The sequence below is a fragment of the Sorex araneus genome, chromosome 7 (genome assembly GCF_027595985.1).
Source record: "Sorex araneus isolate mSorAra2 chromosome 7, mSorAra2.pri, whole genome shotgun sequence".
Classification (NCBI taxonomy): Eukaryota; Metazoa; Chordata; class Mammalia; order Eulipotyphla; family Soricidae; genus Sorex; species Sorex araneus.
This window is the reverse complement of record NC_073308.1, coordinates 9,407,695-9,428,971: the sequence shown is the minus strand read 5'-3', so window position 1 is coordinate 9,428,971 and position 21,277 is coordinate 9,407,695. Positions and strand designations below refer to the sequence as shown.

The window sequence follows — 21,277 nt, the reverse complement described above, 5'->3', positions numbered from 1 at the left end:
CATTTCACTCTCTTCTGGCTCTCCCTAGACCACCATCTTCCTCTCTTCAAAGGCTGCAGGATCAGATAAGTCTGCATTCCCAGATAGAAGGCTGAGTACAGGCAGGCCACATAGGCCCAGACAGGGACAAAATACAGCCAGGGCTCAGACGCCCAGGAAAGCTCAGGTTCAGGTAGGGCTCAGTTGCCCAGGTAGTGATAAGGTGCTGAGCACAGGAGTCTCACCCACTTGCATGTATGTGACTGTGACCAGAGATCTGTAAAACCAGGACAGGACAAGAACACTTGGGGCTCTCTCCACTGAGATGTGACCTCGGTACTGCACTTGTGCACTTGTGCGGCCTCTCCGCAGCTGCACGAGCATGATTCCAGAGGCCAGCTAAACTACTTTTGGTACCGGCAGCTTCTTGCATAAATGTCTCTAAGCTGAGGCCCCATGCCTGCCCAGGAGGGGAAAGGTTTTTCTCTCTCGCCTTTTCCTTGTGGGGGCAGGGGAAGGTCGTGGAGACCACCAGCTTATGAGGATCACTAATGAGAGGTACAAGCTTGCAATGATCCAATTTCTGCCAGAAATTTACCTGGACTTAGTTACTAAAATACAGAAATCCAAAACCGCGTGGCCGCTATTGCTTCATATCTCTTCAGGTCTGATTCTAGGGGGGAAACTCCAAACAATACTAGTGAATTTTTTGTTGAAATATTGAATGTAACTAAAGTAAAGAGAAAGTGAAGTGAAATTTATCAGTTACACAAGCGGCGGTGGGGCGTTGGGAGGCTGAGGGGGTGGGAGGTATACTGGGTTTTTTTTGGTGGTGGAATATGTGCACTGGTGAAGGGATGGTTGTTTGAGCATTGTAAAACTGAGACTTAAGCCTGAAAGCTTTGTAATTTTACACATGGTGATTCAATAAAAATATTAATTAAAAAATGAAATAAAATTCTTGGATTGCTATATCATATTACCTACAATAAAATGCATATACAAATTTAAAAAAAAAGACCACTTGGGGCTCAACAAGAGGTACTTAGTACAGGGATTTCGCCCACATGCATGTGGCCGTGACTGGAGACTGAGGAAAAAGAATGGGATAAAAGAGGATGCAGGGACTGCACCTGGCTGTCATTCACAGGTTAGGAGACTGCTCGGGATGAGACAGAAATGAAATTGAGGGCGCAGTAAATAGAAGAGTAGTTAAGACTCACGTCTTGTATACACCCAATTCAGACTCAATTCCAAGCCTCCTAACTGAATACTGGTTAGGAGTTGCTCTGCCCTCACCCCCAAAAGAAATAAAGATTAAAAGCATTTTCAAGTGATGAACAACTGAGGGATTTAGTTACCAATAGACTAAGTCATAAATGAATGGCTAAGGGAAATTCTAAAGCTGTTAAGGTAAAAATAAAGGTGGAATTACATAATGAAGGATTAACAGTGAAAAAAGCCAGAAAAATACGAAAACTTTTGCATTTGCTAATTATATTTCCCATTTGAAGTAAAAATGATAGCACCAGCTGATGTGGTCTCAAAATAAAAAGTACACATGGACCACGTTATATTTCTATTGAATAATGGTATCTAAATAGTGAAATGTATAATGAATTGCAGATGGCAAGTCAAAATATAATGACCCCTGGTATATTTCCAAAACAAAAATATGTGTTTCTGGCTATCTTTGATAAATATTAATCGTAGTAGCTAGCAGAAACTTAGTTCAAGTAAGTTATTCTGACCAGGATTTTTCCATTTTCTCTGTAGACATTGTGGAAGAAGTTAAAGTGCCTTTATAGGCTACAGTAATATGCACATATACTCTTTCAAATCTATCACTCAAAATGAGAACAGAGAATTTTCATAAGTTAAACTCTAGCTGGTACTACCTACCTAAGTCATATTCCCCTTTATTACCCCCCTTGAAATATTCCTGAAGAAAATGTTGATAGTTCAGGAAATTAAACATTTCCAACAATGTCTCAGAATGAGAGATAATTCCCTCTAAAAAAATGCAGGAACAGATTCTAAAAATGAATGGCAAAGCTAGATAAGAACAGGGAGTTGGCTTCATCACTCGTGCACTCTCACTCCCTGTGGTAAATGTGTGAGATCCAAGCAGAAATGGGCCTTTCATGCTAGAGAGACTGGTAGCCATATAGGATTCCACCCTTCTTCTTGTTCTCTTGCTTATTGTAAGAGCCCTGTGATCTACAATAAGTCCTTAATTTCAAAAGCTTAAAGAATTGAAAGTCCGTATACTCTGAGTCACTCATCGTTGTCTTAGCTCAGTGCTCAGTAGTGCCCATGGCAATGCTGGAGGGTGGCGGGCGAGAGGCAGTGCCAAGAATCAGACAAGAGTACACTTCATTACAAAGGAAACACCTTGATCTTTGTTCTCTCTGGCCCCATAAAAGCTTTCTAAAAATAAATGTTTTTCACAATGTTGTAGTTAATGACAGGTTTTGAAAGAAGGACATAAAGAATGAAAATAACGGGAGAGGGACAAGAAGGTATTTCCACAAAGGAAAGCTATGACTTTGGTCATCTTTAACCCTGTATATCTGCTCCACTTGAAGACTCTTTTGGTGAGTTTTAATAACAGGTGTCCAGAAATTACTATCATTTGTTGCGATGCAAACAGAAAAACAAAACCATCACAATGGCAAAACAAAAGTAGTTTCTAGTAAGACTTGAGCACTGCTGGGTGTGGACCAAAAGAGGAAAAAATATGTTTCTGTACTTATGATGTTGCTTACTTACTTTGAATATTGAGGAAATGTGAACTACTGCATATTTATAATAATATTTGTTTTTGCTAATCTATAACTATTCCAGTAGAGCTGTCATTTCCTACTAATAGAACATTTAAGAATTTACCAGGTTATGGAAAGTTCAATGTAGTGAGGCTTTCAATCAAGAACTCCTCATTCAAATTCCACTCTCCATTTGCTACTGGGGATCATTATATCCTTCCAAACCAAGGCAGCTTTGTAAACTATAATCAGTTTAGTCCACCATCTGGTCAGACTTCTTTCAATTGCCTTGGTTCCTGACTGAGTGCTAATTTATACAGAAAATAAAAATAAAAAAGAACCCAACTTGGAAGCTCTCGATGTAGGTTTTATGGGAGAGCAGCAGGGTTCTATAGGGAAGACAGGAACTAGGAAGCAGGACTGGTGCCAGCAGGTCTGGTAGAAATGCCCAATCTGCTCCCGATCATGCCTTCTTCCATCTCCACCTTCTTTATGTCCCCACATCTGATACTAGGATCCTCTAATTAGCATGAACAGAGAGGAGTACTGCCAGATCAGATGGGGTGTGGGTGACAGGGCCATTTGCCTTCCTCATCTAGGATCATTCTTGATTGGGGCATTTAGACCATTGACATTGAGACAGATTATTGTCATGGGGTTTTGTACCATCTTTCTGTAGGGTTTGTTGTTCTTGTAGGGTATTTTTTTGTCCTACAGTAGCCCCTTTAGTCCTTCTTTTAAGTTTGGTTTTGAGTCTATGAAGTTTCTGAGCTGTTTTGTCTGTGAAATAGTGTATGGTTCCTTTGAGTTTAAGTGAGAGTTTAGCTGTATAAAGTATTCTTGGTGAGGTGTTCATTTCTTTGAGTTTTTTCACTGTATCACACCATTGTCTTCAGGCTTGTAGGGTTTCCTCTGATAAGTCTGCTGTAAAAATATGGAATGTTTCATGAATTTGCGTGTCATCCTTGCACAGGAACCATACTAATCTTCTCTGTATCATTGCAATTTTAGTATATGTGCTGCCGAAGTGAGCACCATCTAGGATCATTCTAACAGGACTCTGAAATATGTAGGGATGCTGACAGATGGGTAATGAAACTGAGGTATATACACATAAAGTAATGTTCTAGAGATGGAGCTTTGTCTTGATACCAAAAAGTACCTCTTTATTTAATGGACAACATAATACCCATGTATAATTCAGTAAAGGTGAATACTTCTCCTGAGAGGACAAAACCATGAATTTGAAATACAGGATTCCTTGCTCTAACATAATTCAAGTTTGAAAAGGATACTCTTCAGCAAAAGCATACTTTCATAAATCAATAATTTAATGTTCATAACAGGACTTTTAATGACAAATGTGTTGCAGGTGACTAATGTAAAATAGGGAGAGGGGAGAGATGGCAGCCTGGGGAAGTGTGTCTGCTATTTTTTTATTTACCAATCTTGGTCACTTGGAGAGGCCTGGGGAAATCTAGGACTGAAAAAATTCAGCTTATGAGCCCCTGTGTGGTATATCCCTTGTGTCTCACCAGCTCATGAGGTAGACATAAAGCTACACAAAAATGTTTTAAAGTTTTTATGGTTTTATATATATATATAAGTATGTATAAATATCACATCGTTAACAAAGTCAATTTACAGGTGCTTGATTTTGTGATATTATTTTGAACAGAATAGACTCTCTGACATCTTTCTTCATTTGCAATAGAATCATGATCAATTTTTCTTGTTGACTTTGTATACAGCTACTTTGCTGTATTGGTTTATTGTTTCAAGAAGCTTTTTAGTAAATCCTTTAAACTATTCTATGTATATGATCATGTAATCTGCAAGTAGTGATAGTTTGACTTCTTTCTTTTCCAATTTGAATCCCTTTGATTTCTTTGTCTTGCCTAATTGCTGTTGCTAGAACTTCTAATACAATATTAAATAAAAGTAGACCCTCCCCGCCCCCTGCCCACCTCGGCTTGGGGCTTCTCCTGAAGCCCCCGCCTGGCACCTTTCCGCCGCCGCCGTCGGATCCTGACCAATCTCCATCCTGCAGGTAAATAGGCAATCCCTTGGAGAGCCTGCCTCAGCGCGGAGAAGCCCCCTCCCCGCCCCCTGCCCGCCTCGGCTCGGGGCTTCTCCTGAAGCCCCCGCCTGGCACCTTTCCGGTGCCGCCGTCGGATCCTGACCAATCCCCACTCCGCTGCTTAGGGACATGTCCTCATCTTAGGGCGCGTGGCCTAAAAAGTGGGCGTGGCCTCTTTCCAGAGCACAGGCCGCTAACGTGGCCGCAATTTTTTTTTTACCATTCCATGCATTGTCCTTTGGCCACAATTGATAGAATTCATTCCTCCGAAGAACTCCCTGATCATCTTAGTTACTATATGTTAATGCTCAACTAACCCACCCTATCCTAACTTCACGAAAAATGTCAATGAACACATCAACTTGCACACAAAAGTCCTTTGTCAAAGGAGCATAGCCCAAAATCTTCAGTTGAGGTTCCTCACAAGCTAACGAGAGCTCCAAACAGTAAAGCCCATAACAACATGAAGAAACAGAGAAAATCCCCACCACCAGGAGAGAACCAAGAAAACATCTCACTAACCTCAGCAGCGACCTCCCAGAAATATATCCTCCTCTCAGATAAAGAATTCAGAGAGGAAATTGTGAGGATGGTTCACGAACTCAACACAACTATGGAACGAACATCCAGTAAATTAAGGGAGGATATGGATGCAGCATTGGAACGCTCCACCAAGATAATCCAGGAAGAAATGAGAGCAGAAATTTCAAAGCTACAAACAGAAGTCACACAACTAAAAGAATCAGTAGATGAAATGAAAAACTCCGTAGGAGCCCTCAGTAGTAGAATGACTACAGCCGAAGACAGAATCAGTGAGCTTGAAGATGAGCTGCACAAAGCATATAGGCAACAACAAATAATGGCAAAAGACCTCAAAATGGCTCTAGAGCGAGTTAGAGTCCTAGGGGATGACCTCCGGAGAAACAACATAAGAATCATGGGAGTGCCAGAACCACACGGAACCAATCCCAATGAAAAAAACACCATTAAAGACATCATTGCTAAAAAATTCCCAGAGCTAGAGAATGCGGACATCCAGATCCAAGGAGTCCGAAGGGTGCCAGCTAAAAAGGACCCAAATAGAAAATCCCCAAGGCATATCATAGTCAGAATGATGGATGCCGTGGATAGATACACAATACTGCAAATAGCAAGATCAAAGAAGGAGATCATATACAAAGGCGCACCCCTTAGATTCACAGCAGACCTATCAGAAGAAACCCTCCAAGCCCGAAGACAATGGTGGGATATAGTGAAAAAACTTCATGAAATGAATGCCTCACCAAGAATACTCTACCCGGCTAAACTCTCAGTTAAACTTGAAGGAACCATACACTATTTCATGGATAAGCAACAGCTCAGGAACTTCATAGACTCAAGACCAAACTTAAAAGAAGGACTCAAAGGGCTACTATAAGACAAGGAAAAAGACCTATAAGAACAACAAACCCTACAGAAAAATGTCACAAAATCCCATGACAATAATTTCTCTTAATGTTAACGGGCTAAATGCACCAATCAAGAGGCACAGAGTGGCAAAATGGATTCGAAAACTAAACCCAACTTTCTGCTGCCTACAAGAAACACATCTGAATAGTCAGAACAAGCACAGACTCAAAATCAAAGGATGGAAAACAATCCTGCAAGCAAACAGCCCCCTCAAAAAAAAGGCGGGGGTGGCCATACTAGTATCCAATAGCATAGATTTCAGGCTGAAAAAGATCAGAAGGGACAGCAAAGGTCATTTTATATTCACCAAGGGATATATACAACAGGAAGAAATCACACTCTTAAACGTATACACACCTAATGAACGACCAGCTAAATACTTAAAAGAACTCCTAACAGAATTTAAGGAGGACATAACTAGTACCACGGTAGTAGTTGGAGATTTCAACACTGCCTTATCACCTCTGGATAGATCGACAAGAACAACACTCAGCAAGGAAATGATGGCCCTGAAGGAAGAAATGGAGGAGACAGGGATAATAGACCTATACAGGGCTATATACCCCCAAAAGAAAGAATACACATTCTTTTCCAGCGCACATGGAACATTTTCCAAAATAGACCATGTTCTGGGCCACAAGTTATACCTTAATAGAATTGGGAAGATAGAAATTGTATCAACTATCTTTTCAGACCATGATGCACTGAAGATGGAAGTTAATCATGCACAGACGCGGAGAACCAAATCAAACACTTGGAAATTAAACAGCTCACTATTGAACAATGAGTGGGTCACGGAGGAAATCAAGAAAGAAATTAAGAGATACCTCGGAACAAATGAGAATGAAGACACAAGCTACCAGAACCTATGGGACGCAGCTAAAGCTGTGTTAAGGGGAAAATTTATAGCTCTGCAAGCCTTCCTCAGAAAGGAAGAAAGGACCTATATAGATAGCTTGACTTCGCAGCTCAAGATCTTAGAAGAGGACCAGCAAAAGGAACCCAAACCAGATAGAAGGAAAGAAATAATAAAACTTAGAGCAGAAATTAACGATATGGAAACCCGAAAAACAATCCGTAAGATCAATGAAACAAAGAGCTGGTTCTTCGAGAAAATAAATAAGATTGATAAACCGCTAGCAAGACTCACAAAGAAAGAAAAAGAGAAAACCCTAATAAACCGAATCAGAAATGAAAAGGGGGACATCACAACAGAAACCAAGGAGATTCAAAGAATCATCAGAGACTACTTTGAAAGTCTGTATGCCAGGAAGCAAGAGAACCTAAAAGAAATGGACGAATTCCTTGACTCCTTACAATCTCCCAAGACTGACCCAAGAAGACGTGAAATACCTCAATAGGCCCATAAATATCAAGGAAATCGAAACTGTAATCAAAAGTCTCCCCAAAAACAAAAGCCCAGGTCCAGACGGATTCACTGGCGAATTCTTCCAAACATTTAAAGAAGACTTGTTGCCAGTTCTCCTCAAGCTTTTTCAGGAAACTGAGAAGACAGGAACCCTTCCGAACAGTTTCTACGAGGCACATATCTCCCTAATACCAAAAGCAAACAAAGACACCACTAACAAAGAAAACTATAGACCAATATCCTTGATGAACACCGATGCGAAGATCCTCACCAAAATACTAGCAAATAGAATCCAACAACTCATCAAAAAGATCATACACCATGACCAAGTGGGATTCATCTCGGGGATGCAAGGATGGTTTAACATTCGGAAATCAATCAACATAATCCATCACATCAACAAAAGTAAAGATAAAAACCATATGATCATATCAATAGATGCAGAGAAAGCATTTGACAAGATCCAACACCCATTCATGATAAAAACCCTCGCCAAAATGGGTTTTGGAGGAACTTTTCTCAAGATAGTCAAAGCCATGTACCACGAACCTAGGGCAAGCATTATCATCAATGGAGAAAAACTAAGGGCTTTTCCTCTAAGATCGGGGACAAGACAAGGATGCCCACTCTCACCACTTCTCTTTAATATAGTATTGGAAGTATTAGCAATCGCCATCAGGCAAGAAAAAGATATTAAGGGGATTCAGATTGGAAAGGAAGAAATCAAGCTCTCACTATTCGCAGACGATATGATGCTATACCTAGAGAAACCTAAAAGCTCTAGTAAGAAACTCTTAGAAACAATTGACCTATACAGTAAAGTCGCAGGCTATAAAATCAATACCCAAAAATCCATGGCCTTCCTATATGCAAACAATGAGACAGGGGAAAGGGACATGAAAAAAGCAATCCCGTTCACAATTGTGCCCCAGAAAATCAAATATCTTGGAATCAGCTTAACTAAAGAAGTAAAGAACCTCTACAAAGAAAATTATAAAACTCTACTCCATGAAATAAAAGAGGACATGAGGAAATGGAAACATATCCCCTGCTCATGGATAGGGAGAATAAACATTGTCAAAATGGAAATACTCCCAAAAGCATTATACAGATTTAACGCGATCCCTATAGGGATACCCATGGCATTCTTCAAAGAAGCGGAGCAAGCAATCCTGACATTTATATGGAACAATAAACGCCCACGGATAGCTAAAACAATTCTTGGGAAAAAGATGATGGGAGGCATCACCCTCCCCAACCTTTAACTCTACTACAAAGAGGTAACAATTAAAACAGCATGGTACTGGAACAAAGGCAGAGCTGCAGACCAATGGAACAGGGTGGAATATCCCCACACACAACCTCAAATGTATGATCATCTAATCTTTGATAAAGGAGCAAGAGATGTGAAGTGGAGCAAGGAAAGTCTCTTTAACAAATGGTGCTGGCACAACTGGACAACCACATGCAAAAAAATGGGCTTAGAACTCGACCTGACACCATGCACAAAAGTTAGATCAAAATGAATTAAAGACCTCAGCATCAGACCACAAACCATAAGGTACATTGAAGACAAGGTCGGCAAAACCCTCCAGGATATTGAAGATAAAGGTATCTTCAAAGATGACATGGAACTAAACAATCTAGTAAAAATAGAAATCAACAAATGGGACTACATTAAACTAAAAAGCTTCTGCACCGCAAAAGATACAGTGACCAGAATACAAAGACTATCTACAGAATGGGAAAGGATATTTAGACAATACCCATCAGATAAGGGGTTAATATCAATGGTATATAAAGCACTGGTTGAACTCTACAAGAAGAAAACATCCAACCTCATCAAAAAATGGGGCGAAGAAATGAACAGAAACTTTCCCAAGGGAGAGATACGAATGGCCAAAAGGCACATGAAAAAGTGCTCTACATCACTAATCGTCAGAGAGATGCAGATCAAAACAACCATGAGATACCACCTCACACCACAGAGACTAGCACACATCCAAAAGAACAAAAGCAACCGCTGTTGGAGAGGATGTGGGGAGAAAGGGACCCTTCTACACTGCTGGTGGGAATGCCGGCTAGTTCAGCCCTTTTGGAAAACAGTATGGACGATTCTCAAAAAACTAGAGGTTGAGCTCCCATTTGACCCAGCAATACCACTGCTGGGAATATATCCCAGAAAAGCCAAAAAGTATAGTCGAAGTGACATATGCACTTATATGTTCACCGCAGCACTGTTTGCAATAGGCAGAATCTGGAAAAAACCCGAGTGCCCTAGAACAGATGACTGGTTGAAGAAACTCTGGTACATCTATACAATGGAATACTATGCAGCTGTTAGAAAAAATGAGGTTATGACGTTTGCATATAAGTGGATCAACATGGAAAGTATCATGCTAAATGAAATGAGTCAGAAAGAGAGAGACAGACATAGAAAGATTGCACTCATCTATGGAATATAGAATAATAGACTATAAGACTAATGCCCAAGAATAGTAGAAATAAGTACCAGGAGATTGTCTCCATGGCTTGGAGGCTGGTCTCTCATTCTGGGTAACTCAGGGAAGGGACCACCAAGTAAAATGTGGTTGTTGGTCATGTGGGGGAAGGGTGATGCGGGCCGAATACAGACTAGAGACTGAATACAATGGCCACTCAACACCTTTATTGCAAACCACAACACCTAATCAGAGAGAGAGAACAAAAGGGAATTCCCTGCCATAGTGGCAGGGTGGGGTGGGGGGAGACTGGACTGGGGAGGGGGGAGGGATGTTGGGTTTACTGGTGGTGGAGAATGGGCACTGGTGAAGGGATGGGTTATCGAACTTTGTATGGGGGAAACATGAGCACAAAAATGTATGGATTTGTAACTGTACCCTCAAGATGACTCTCTAATTAAAAATAAACTAATAAAAAAAATAAATAAAAGTAGAGATAGTGGACATCCCTACCTTCTGCCTAATCTCAGCGAGAATTCTTTCAGTCTCTCACCACTGGGAATGAAACTGGCTGTGGATTCATTATAGATCTCTATCCCTATTTTGAGAAACGTTCCTTCCACCTTTATTTTATTGAGTTTTTATTTTTAATGGATTTTGGATCTTGCTGAAAGCTTTCTCTGCATTAATTAATATGATCATAATTCTCATCTTTTTTATTAATTTATTTGCAATTTTTGAACCACTTGCATCTATGGATGAAGCTCAACTTGATCATGTTTTTTGATCATCTTTTTGATATGCTATTGAATTCTGTTTACAAAGATTTGGTTGAAGAGCTTTTTTTCAATCAGGGAAATCAAGGAAATTGGCCTAAAAAGTTTTAGTAACATCTGTACCTGCTTTGGGTATTAATGTAATGTTAGATTAATCATCATCATCAACCCGTTGATCGTTGATTTTCTTGAGCAGTCTCAGTAACGTCTCCATTCATCCTAGCCCTGAGATTGTAGAAGCTTCTCTTTACTCATTCTTCCCAACAGTGCTGCACTGGAGGCTCTTTCAGGATCAGGGGAATGAGACCCATTATTGTTACTGGTTTTGGCCTATGAATACACCATAGGGAGCTTGCCAGGCTCTCCCACGAAGGGCAGGAAACTCTTGGTAGCTTGCCAGGTTCTCCAAGAGGGAGAACTAGGCTATAAGATGTCGCTTCTGGGAGCTTGGTTTTATAGTCTCTGGATGTTGACTGTTGATGGAATTACACAGCACCGGGGGCAGTTTCTGGGTGTGACTGCCTAGCTACTGGAAAATGGGGGATCTGGGCAGAAGAAGCCCAGTCACAATCCAAGCAGGCTTGGAGATCTCAGCCCCGGGTCCCGCACACCTGGGTTCCTCTGCCGCCGGCTCCTTCATGCATGAGGCTTGTCCGAGCGTGTGGAGAGGGGCCTTGAGCATGGCTGTGGATGGGTTTTGGAGGTCTTCGGCTGCCAGGGCTCTGCTCGGGGCAGGAGGGAAACTCAATCCACCCCCTCTGAGGGGCCCCGGTAAAGACAGCCAGGCACAGGGGCAAGAGACTCTGCCACCTTTAGCTGGATGAACCAGGAGAGCTCAAAACTACAAAATGGCAAATGAAACAGGAAACATCAGATCTGACATTACAGATACGTGAAGATTTGTAAGAGACCACATGAACAAACTTGACAACCAGGAAGCCTGCATTTCCATCACCTCAGATGTAATCACTGAGTGACTTGTGAGAAGAGCTTTGCCTCTCAGAGTGGGAACCAGGAGAGGTCGCTCTCCAGCCTCACCAGGGCCTCCTTGATGGATAACATCTTGTGCCCTGAGCTCCCAACCACCTCTCTAACATCGCCTCCTCTACACACACACACACACACACACACACACACACACACACACACACACACACACACACACACACACTCTACCAAAAAATGTGAAGAACTAGAAAACATTTCTATCAACACTGCTTCATCCTCATAAAGCATATCAACACTGCTTCATCCTCATAAAGCATAAGGCCTAAGTATCCTTTCTTACAGATTGTGAGGGTCCGGTCCTGGCCAGCAGGTAGGACCCTTTGTGGGGCTGAGAAGGGGACGCAGCCGAATGAACAGACGCAGATGCAGAGAGCAGCAAGAAGGAAGATAGAGAACGAGAAAGAGAGAGAGAGAGCTTTATTCACTGGCAGCTACAGTATTTATACTTGCCTGCTGGGAGGCAGGCAGTGGTATGGTATGTGTGCCCGGACCCCGTACAAGCAGTAGTCAATCATCTATCATGTCAGGCACGGGTATCGGCTAGTGGAATGGTAAGGTCAGTCAGGTCAGTAACGACAACCTTGTTACAGAAATTTTAATTAGGCCCCTGTTTGAGAAGTGCCAGGCTCTGCCTTACTTGAAGATAAGAGCCAGGATTGAAATATGGCTTCCTACAACAGATAAAGGATTAATAGACACTATTAATCAGGATTCCTGTTGCTGCGTGAACATTCGTGAGGTCGGAGGTGCTGAGACAAGAAACGCGGAAGAAATGTATTTCATGGAGGGTCTAGGTTCTCTCTGACTCTTAGATAAAGGTAGAGAGCCCCGTAATCTCCTTTTATTGATCATAGAAACTCTTAAGGGCGCAATACAGTCACCAAAGGAGTTATGCAAACAAAGTTCTTCTGCATAGAGGAAAACAATGTAGGATCTACCTACTGACAACAAACAGGCTTAGTACCTAGGATCTGCCTACTGACAACAAACAAACTTAGTACCTAGGATCTGCATACTGGTAACAAACAAGCTAAGTACCTAGGATCTGCATACTGACAACAAACAGGCTAAGTACCTTGTATCATTGGGCTCTCCTCCCATGCTCGATGACAAGTCACCGGCATTCAAACACCTACTCGGGCTCTGAAAAGATAAAAACTTCTTCCCTCAAGGAGTCTCATAGATGGGTTAATACAAGCATACATGGAATACTGTCTACAGGAAATCATTCCTTCTCTCTATGAATCTGGGTCTGGACCCGGCACTGGAACTCCCAACCCACTCTTACAGCCTAGTTAACCACCAAGCATGAAGGGGTTTGGGTTTACACATAAATGTGGTTTCAATAAATAGAGGTAAAGTTCTTTTCCTCAGGGGATGCTGCTTCTAGGACAGATTCTCTTTCAGCAGGACAAGACAACCACCCAAGGGTGGAATCCCATTGGTGTGTTTCTCTCTCCTTGTCCAACAAACATAAGCATTCATAATATTAATCATTTTGTATGGACACAATAAGAAATGCATTAAAGCTTATAGAATTGCTCTCCTGGGGCCATCTCGGTCTCAGACTACAGTGCTCAGGCCAGATTATAGTTTTCCCTATCCCTAGCAGGGTCCTTGTCTCGTGTTACTTTTGGATCATGACAGAATTTGTCCATGATCAAGCTCTTAACTTATAGTTGATAATTAGGCACTTTGGCCAGGCCCATCTCGATGCCAGGGTAGCACATAACTCACCACTTGCCCTGGATCCGTCCCGTCTCTCGTCGGGACCCTGCTTATGGGGTGCTAAGAACTGAGGGTAACTGAGGCTTAAGTGGAGAAAGCAGATGCCTGGGAATGAATAATATTCAAAGCCAATTAAATCCCGAATTATAAAAGCATATTAACAGCTGTCTTCCTTTGTCCGTACAAAAAGGACATTACTTTAAACTAAACTATTCAAAAGACATAAGGAGAGGAGAAAGGCAGTGTTAACTTACAATATAAGTTCAGTGTCCTAGAAAGATCTGATCTTACAAATTAACAAAATCTGACTTGGGAAAAGCTAACTAACTGTTTGGGGAAGAGAGCATAGAGAAGAGTTTGCAGATCAACAAAGGAATGGGAGTGACTCAGGAACTTGACGGGTGTGACCCGGAAAAACCTAAGCTTCTTGTGCCAATGGGGAAAGGTCAACCTGGGTCTGTTCCTCTCTAACAGGTTTCGCTCAATATGACACTCTCAGATCCATCCATGTTGCAGCAAATTGCATGACTATCTTTTCTTATGGCTAAGTAGTATTCCATTGTGCATTTGGATCATAGTTTCCTTATTCAGTCATCTGTTTGTGGGCATTTGGGTTGTTTGCACATTTGGTAATAACTGATGACTTTGTATGTGGTGTTTACAGTGGCTTACTCATGGCTAACAACTTGGAAGACTGAAAATCCAAAATCATGAGGTCAGTGTGGATAATTCCTTGTGACGGGGGAGTCATATATACTTCTCTCCCAAATTCTGGTGATATTCTAGCAATCTATCACCTTCCTAGTCTTACAGACCTGTCCGTCTGTTTGTTCTTAGCCTCTGTGCTAATGGTTTTATTCCTATGGGTGTACCTATCTCTTCACAAGACATTCTTTTTTTTAATTTATTTATTTTTAATTAGTGAATCACCGTGAGGGTAGAGTTACAGATTTATACACTTTTGTGCTTATACTTCCCTCATACAAAGTTCGGGAACCCATCCCTTCACCAGTGCCCATTCTCCACCACCAGTAAATCCAGCATCCCTCCCACCCTCCCCAATCCCATCTCCCCCCACCCCACCCTGCCACTGTGGCAGGGCATTCCCTTCTGTTCTCTCTCTCTATTTAGCTGCTACGGCCCAGAATAAAGGTGTTGAGTGGCCACTGTGCTCAGTCTCTAACCCTCATTCAGCCCGCAATTCCCTTCCCCCACAGGGCCTTCGACTACATTATAGTTGGTGATTCCTTATCTGAGTTGCCCTTTCCCCAGAATGTGAGGCCAGCCTCGAAGCCATGGAGTCAACCTCCTGGTACTTATTTCTACAGTTCTTGGGTGTTAGTCTCCCACTCTGTTATTCTATATACCATAGATGAGTGCAATCTTTCTATGTCTGTCTCTCTCTTTCTGACTCATTTCACTCAGCATGAAACTTTTCATGCCGATCCACTTAAATACAAAATTCATGACCTCCTTTTTTCTAACAGCTGCATAGTATTCCATTGTATAGATGTACCAAAGTTTCCTCGACCAGTCATCCATTCTAGGGCATTCGGGTTTTTTCCAGATTCTGGCTATTGTAAACAGTGCTGCGATGAACATACATGTGCAGATGTTGTTTCGATTATACTTCTTTGCCTCTCTGGGATATATTCCCAGCAGTGGTATTGCTGGATCAAATGGGAGCTCAATATCTAATTTTTTGAGAATCGTCCATATTGTTTTCCAGAAGGGCTGAACCAGTCGGCATTCCCACCAGCAGTGTAGAAGGTTCCCTTTCTCCCCACATCCTCTCCAGCAGCGGTTGCTTTTGTTCTTTTGGATGTGTGCTAGTCTCTGTGGTGTGAGGTGGTATCTCGTAGTTGTTTTGATCTGCATCTCTCTGATGATTGATATCAACCCCTTATCTGATGGGTATTGTGTAAATATCCTTTCCCATTCTGTGGATAGTCTTTGTATTCTGGTCACTGTATCTCTTGCGGTGCAGAAGCTTTTTAGTTTAATGTAGTCCCATTTGTTGATCTCTGTTTTTACTAGATTGCTTAGTTCCATGTCACCTTTGAAGATACCTTTATCTTCAATATCGTGGAGGGTTTTGCCGACCTTGTCTTCAATGTACCTTATGGTTTGTGGTCTAATGTTGAGGTCTTTAATCCATTTTGATCTGACTTTTGTGCATGGTGTCAGGTCAAGGTCTAAACCCATTTTTTTGCATGTGGTTGTCCAGTTGTGCCAGCACCATTTGTTAAAGAGGCTTTCCTTGCTCCACTTCACATCTCTTGCTCCCTTATCAAAGATTAGATGATCATACATTTGGGGTTGTGTGTAGGGATATTCCACCATGTTCCATTGGTCTACAGCTCTGTCTTTGTTCCAGTACCATGCTGTTTTAATTGTTACTGCTTTGTAGTAAAGTTTGAGGTTGGGGAGGGTAATGCCTCCCATTGTCTTTTTCTCAAGAATTGTTTTAGCTATCCTTGGATGTTTGTTGTTCCATATGAATTTTAAGATTGCTTGATCTGTTTCTTTGAAGAATGTCATGGGTATCCTTATAGGGATCGCGCTGAATCTGTATAATGCTTTGGGGAGTATTGCCATTTTGACAACATTGATTCTCCCTATCCACGAGCAGGGTATATGTTTCCATTTCCTCATGTCCTCTTTGATATCCTGGAGTAGCATTTTGTAGTTTTCTTTGTAGAGGTCTTTTACTTCCTTGGTTAAGCTGATTCCGAGGTACTTGATTTTCTGGGGCACGATTGTGAATGGGATTGCTTTTTTCATATCCCTTTCCTCTGCCTCATTGTTTGCATATATGAAGGCCATGGATTTTTGGGTCTTGATTTTGTAGCCTGCAACTTTACTGTATAAGTCTATTGTTTCTAAGAGTTTCTTAGTAGAGGCTTTAGGCTTCTCTAGATATAGTATCATATCGTCTGCAAATAGTGAGAGTTTGATTTCTTCCTTTCCTATCTGGATGCCCTTAATCTCTTTTTCTTGTCTAATAGCTATCGCAAGTACTTCCAGTACTATATTGAAGAGGAGTGGTGAGAGTGGACATCCTTGTCTTGTGCCTGATCTCAGAGGAAAGGCCCTTAGTTTTTCCCCGTTGAGGATAATGCTTGCCGTAGGCTTGTGATAGATGGCTTCGACTATCTAGAGGAAAGTTCCTCCAAACCCCATTTTGGCGAGGGTTTTCATCATGAAAGGATGTTGGATCTTGTCAATTGCTTTCTCTGCATCTATTGATATGATCATATGGTTTTTATCTTTACTTTTGTTGATATGCTGTATTATGTTGATTAGTTTCCGAATGTTAAACTATCCTTGCATCCCCGGGATGAATCCCACTTGGTCGTGCTGTATGATCTTTTTGATGAGTTGTTGGATCCTATTTGCTAGTATTTTGTTGAGGATCTTCGCATCGGTGTTCATCAGGGATATTGGTCTGTAATTTTCTTTCTTAGTGGTGTCTTTGTTTGCTTTTGGTATTAGGGAGATGTGTGCTTCATAGAAACTCTTTGGGAGAGTTCCTGTTTTTTCAATTTCCTGGAAAAGTTTGAAGAAAACAGGCAACAGGTCTTCTTTAAATGTTTGGAAGAATTCGCCAATGAAACCATCTGGGCATGGGCTTTTGTTTTGGGGGAGGTTTTTGATTACAGTTTCAATTTCCTTAACATTGATGGGTCTATTCAAGTATTCCAAGTCTTCTTTCTTCAGTCTTGGGAGATTGTAGGAATCAAGGAATCCATCCATTTCTTTTAGGTTCTCCTTTTTTGTGGCGTATAGACCTTCAAAGTAGTCTCTAATGATCTTTTGAATCTCACTGGTTTCTGTTATGATGTCCCCCTTTTCATTTCTGATTTGATTTATTAGAGTTTTCTCTCTTTCTTTCTTTGTGAGTCTTGCTAGCGGTTTATCAATCTTATTTATTTTCTCAAAGAACCAGCTCTTTGTTTCATTGATCTTTCGGATTGTTTTTTTGGTTTCGATGTCATTAATTTCTGCTCTAATTTTTATTATTTCTTTCCTTCGGTCTGGTTTGGGTTCCTTTTTCTGGTCCTTTTCTAAGGTCTTGAGTCGTGAAGTCAAGCTATCTATGTGGGCCCTTTCTTCCTTCCTGAGGAATGCTTGGAGAGCTATAAATTTTCCCGTTAACACGGCTTTAGCTGCGTCCCATAGGTTTTGGTAGCTCGTGTCTTCATTCTCATTTGTTTCTAAGTATTTTTTGATTTCTTCCTTGATTTCCTTCCTGACATACTCATTGTTCAACATTGAATTGTTTAATTTCCAGGTGTTTGATTTGATTTTCCGTATTTGTGAGTGGTTAGCTTCTATCTTCAGCGCATAGTGGTCTAAAAAGATGGTTGATACAATTTCTATTTTTCCGATTCTATTGAGGTATGTTCTGGGGCCCAGTACATGGTCTATTTTAGAAAAAGTTCCATGTGCACCGGAAAAGAATGTGTATTCTTTATTTTTGGGGTGTAAAGCCCTGTATAGGTCTATTAGGTCTCTCTCTTCAATCTCTTCTTTCAGAGTCAGTGTTTCCTTGTTGAGTTTTGTTCTTGTCGATCTATCTAGAGGCGAAAAGGCTGTATTGAAGTCTCCAACTACTATTGTGCTGTTAGTGATATCCTCTTTGAAGTCTGTTAGGAGTTGTTTTAAATATTTAGCCAGTCGTTCATTAGGAACATATACGTTTAAGAGTATGATTTCTTCCTGTTGTACATATCCCTTGATAAACAGAAAATGACCTTCGCTGTCCCTTTTGATCTTTTTCATCCTGAAATCTATGTTGTCGGATACCAGGATGGCCATTCCAGCTTTTTTTAAGGGGGTTGTTTGCTTGCAGGATTGTTTTCCATCCTTTGACTTTGAGTCTATGTTTGCTCTGTTTGTTCAGGTGTGTTTCTTGCAGGCAACAGAATGTTGGGTTTAATTTCCGGATCCATTTTGCCACTCTGTGTCTCTTGATAGGTGTATTTAGGCCATTGACATTGAGAGAGATTATTGTGATGAGGTTTTGTGTCATCTTTCTGTGGGATTTGTTGTTCTTATGGGGCTCCTCCTTGTCTTACAGTAGCCCCTTTAGACCTTCTTTCAAGATTGGTTTTGAGTTTATGAAGTTCCTGAGCTGTTGTTTATCCGAGAAATAGTGTATGGTTCCTTTGAGTTTGAGTGAGAGTTTAGCCGGATAAAGTATTCTTGGTGAGGCATTCATTTTGTTGAGTTTTTTCACTATGTCCCACCATTGTCTTTGGGCTCGGAGGGTTTCCTCTGACAGGTCGGCTGCAAATCTGACAGGTCGGCTGTAAATCTGAGGGGTGCTCCTTTGTATGTGATTTGCTTCTTTGACCTTGCTGCTTGCAGAATTGTGTCTCTATCCATGGCATCTGTCATTCTGACTATGATATGCCTTGGAGTGTTTTTATTTGGGTCTCTTTTTGCTGGTACTCTTCAGACTGCTTGTATCTGGATGCCTGCTTTCTCCAGTTCTCGGAATTTTTTTAGCAATGATGTCTTTGACTGTGTTTTTTTCATTGGGGTTACTTCCCTGCGGTTCTGGTACTCCAATGATTCTTATGTTGTTCCTCTTGAAGTCATCCCCCAGGGCTCTGATTCGCTCTATAGCCATTTTGAGGTCTTTGGCCATGATTTGTTGTTGTCTATAAGCTTTCTGCAGCTCATCTTCCAGGTCGCTGATTCTGTCTTCGGCTGTAGTCATTCTACTGTTGAGGGCATCTAGTGAGATTTTTATTTCATCTACCGATTCTTTTATTTGTGAGACTTCCGTTCGTAGGTTTGAAAATTCTGCTCTCATTTCTTCCTGGATTTTCTTGGTAGACCATTCCAGTGCTTCATTCATGTCATCCCTTAATTTATTGGATGTCTGTTCCATATTTGCTTGGAGTAGGTCGACTCTCCTCCAGATTTCCTCTCTGAATTGTTTATCTGAGAGGTCGTAGATGTGAGTAGCCCCTGTTGATGTTTCTGGTATCTTTTCTTCCCCCTCTCTTCGCAGAGGGGATTTTCGCTGCTTCTTCATATTGTTAAGGAAGTATAGAGTTGGAACTTTGTAGTTATTTATTCCTGTTCCTTCTTGTGGAAAGAAGGGGCTCTGATTGTGCTAAACTTCCCTTATTCACTGACAGCTTTTATAGTGTCAAACTAAGCTAATGGCTATTTTGCGTAAGTGTTTGAGATCGCAAAAGTGAATTTTCAAAGAAATACACAGTACCAATTGAGCTGAGGTAACAAAGAATAACTGCGGCCATATTAGCGTTGGCCGCTCCGACAGTAGGCCATGCCCACTTTGGGACCACACCCACTAAGACACAGGCCACGCCCCCAGTGTCTTCCTGTTAGGGAGGGGACAGGCGGCGCAGTTACAAAGCCGGTTCCGGAGACGGGGTGCACGGGGCACGCGGGGAGCGGCTTCAGGAACTCAGGGAATGCCCATATATTAATTATTTTTAAATTATCATACCAAGCTTATTTTTATTCCTCTGTTGTCTGTTTGAGTGACTTAGCTTTTAGGGTTCCAATCAATAATTTTAAGAAAATCATTAATTTATAAGTTTGGGACTAATCCTCTACATTTTTTCCAACAAGTCCAATATAATTTTTATACTCTCCAGAATAGGTATATTTGCAGCCAAAATCTTTCCTTATTTTAAATAGGTAACACTTCGTACTATCAAGACACATCCCTTAGTAACGTTAAGTTAGGAAGGTAAACCTAATAGGTTAGATTTTGAATAGAGGCACTTATTTACTGTTTCATTAGAGATAGAATAGCTAAAAAAATTTAAAAAGCTTCAGGAGTTTTCTTTGTGTTAGTATTGTACAATACCTTCTCAACACCGTAATCAGGGCCCTAATATCTTCCCATGTTGGAATCCCCTCTTGCGTGTTGTTGGAAGGCATCTACCTTGAGGGAGTCCATTCTGGTCCAGATTCAGATCACTGATCTGGAGTATTTTCATCTTTTTTCTTAGCCGTTTCATCTGTTTCTTCTTGATCAGATTCATGTGTGTAAAAACACAAAAAGAAAAAAGGAGCGTGCACCACACCGGGGAGGTTGATGGCGATGATGAGGCAGGTGAAGGAAGGAACGGAGGCAAGCCAGTTGGTCTCAATAGCAGTTTATCCCAATATCCTCTCTATACACTCCCGTCTCTCTCTCTCTCTCTGCTTCTTCCCCCCAAACTCCCTCTTACAGCCACCTTAAATCCCCCACATCAGGAATCAGGGCTTACACATAGTTGTGGTCACAATCAATAGGGCCATAGGGGGTAAAGTTCTATCCCTTAGGGGATGCTCCTTCTAGGACAGATTCTCTTTCAGCAGGCCACCCGCCCAAGAGCGGAATCCCATGGGTGTGTTTCTCCTCTCTTTGTCCAACTAACATATAAGCATTCATAATATTAATCATTTTGTATGGACATAGCAAGAGATGCATTAAGCTTATAGAATTGCTCTCCTGGGGTCATCTCGATCTCAGACTACAGTGCTCAGGCCAGATTAGTCTTTCCTATCCCTAGCAGGATCCTAGTCTCGTCGTTGCTTTTGGATCATGACATGACATCCATGACCAATCTCTTAACATATAGTTAAGCATTAGGTGTTTTGGCCAGGTCCATCTTGATGCCAGGGTAGCACATAACTCACCACTTGCC

At 41.4% G+C, this 21,277-nt stretch overlaps 1 non-coding gene across 1 annotated transcript; it reads right to left on the bottom strand.

Moving 5' to 3' along the window:
• Positions 1 to 3,672: 3,672 nt before the first annotated feature.
• Positions 3,673 to 3,779, bottom strand: LOC129406740 (U6 spliceosomal RNA). The gene has a single exon (XR_008631199.1). It is a non-coding gene; the product is annotated as a U6 spliceosomal RNA (small nuclear RNA).
• Between the last annotated feature and the right edge of the window lie 17,498 nt (positions 3,780 to 21,277).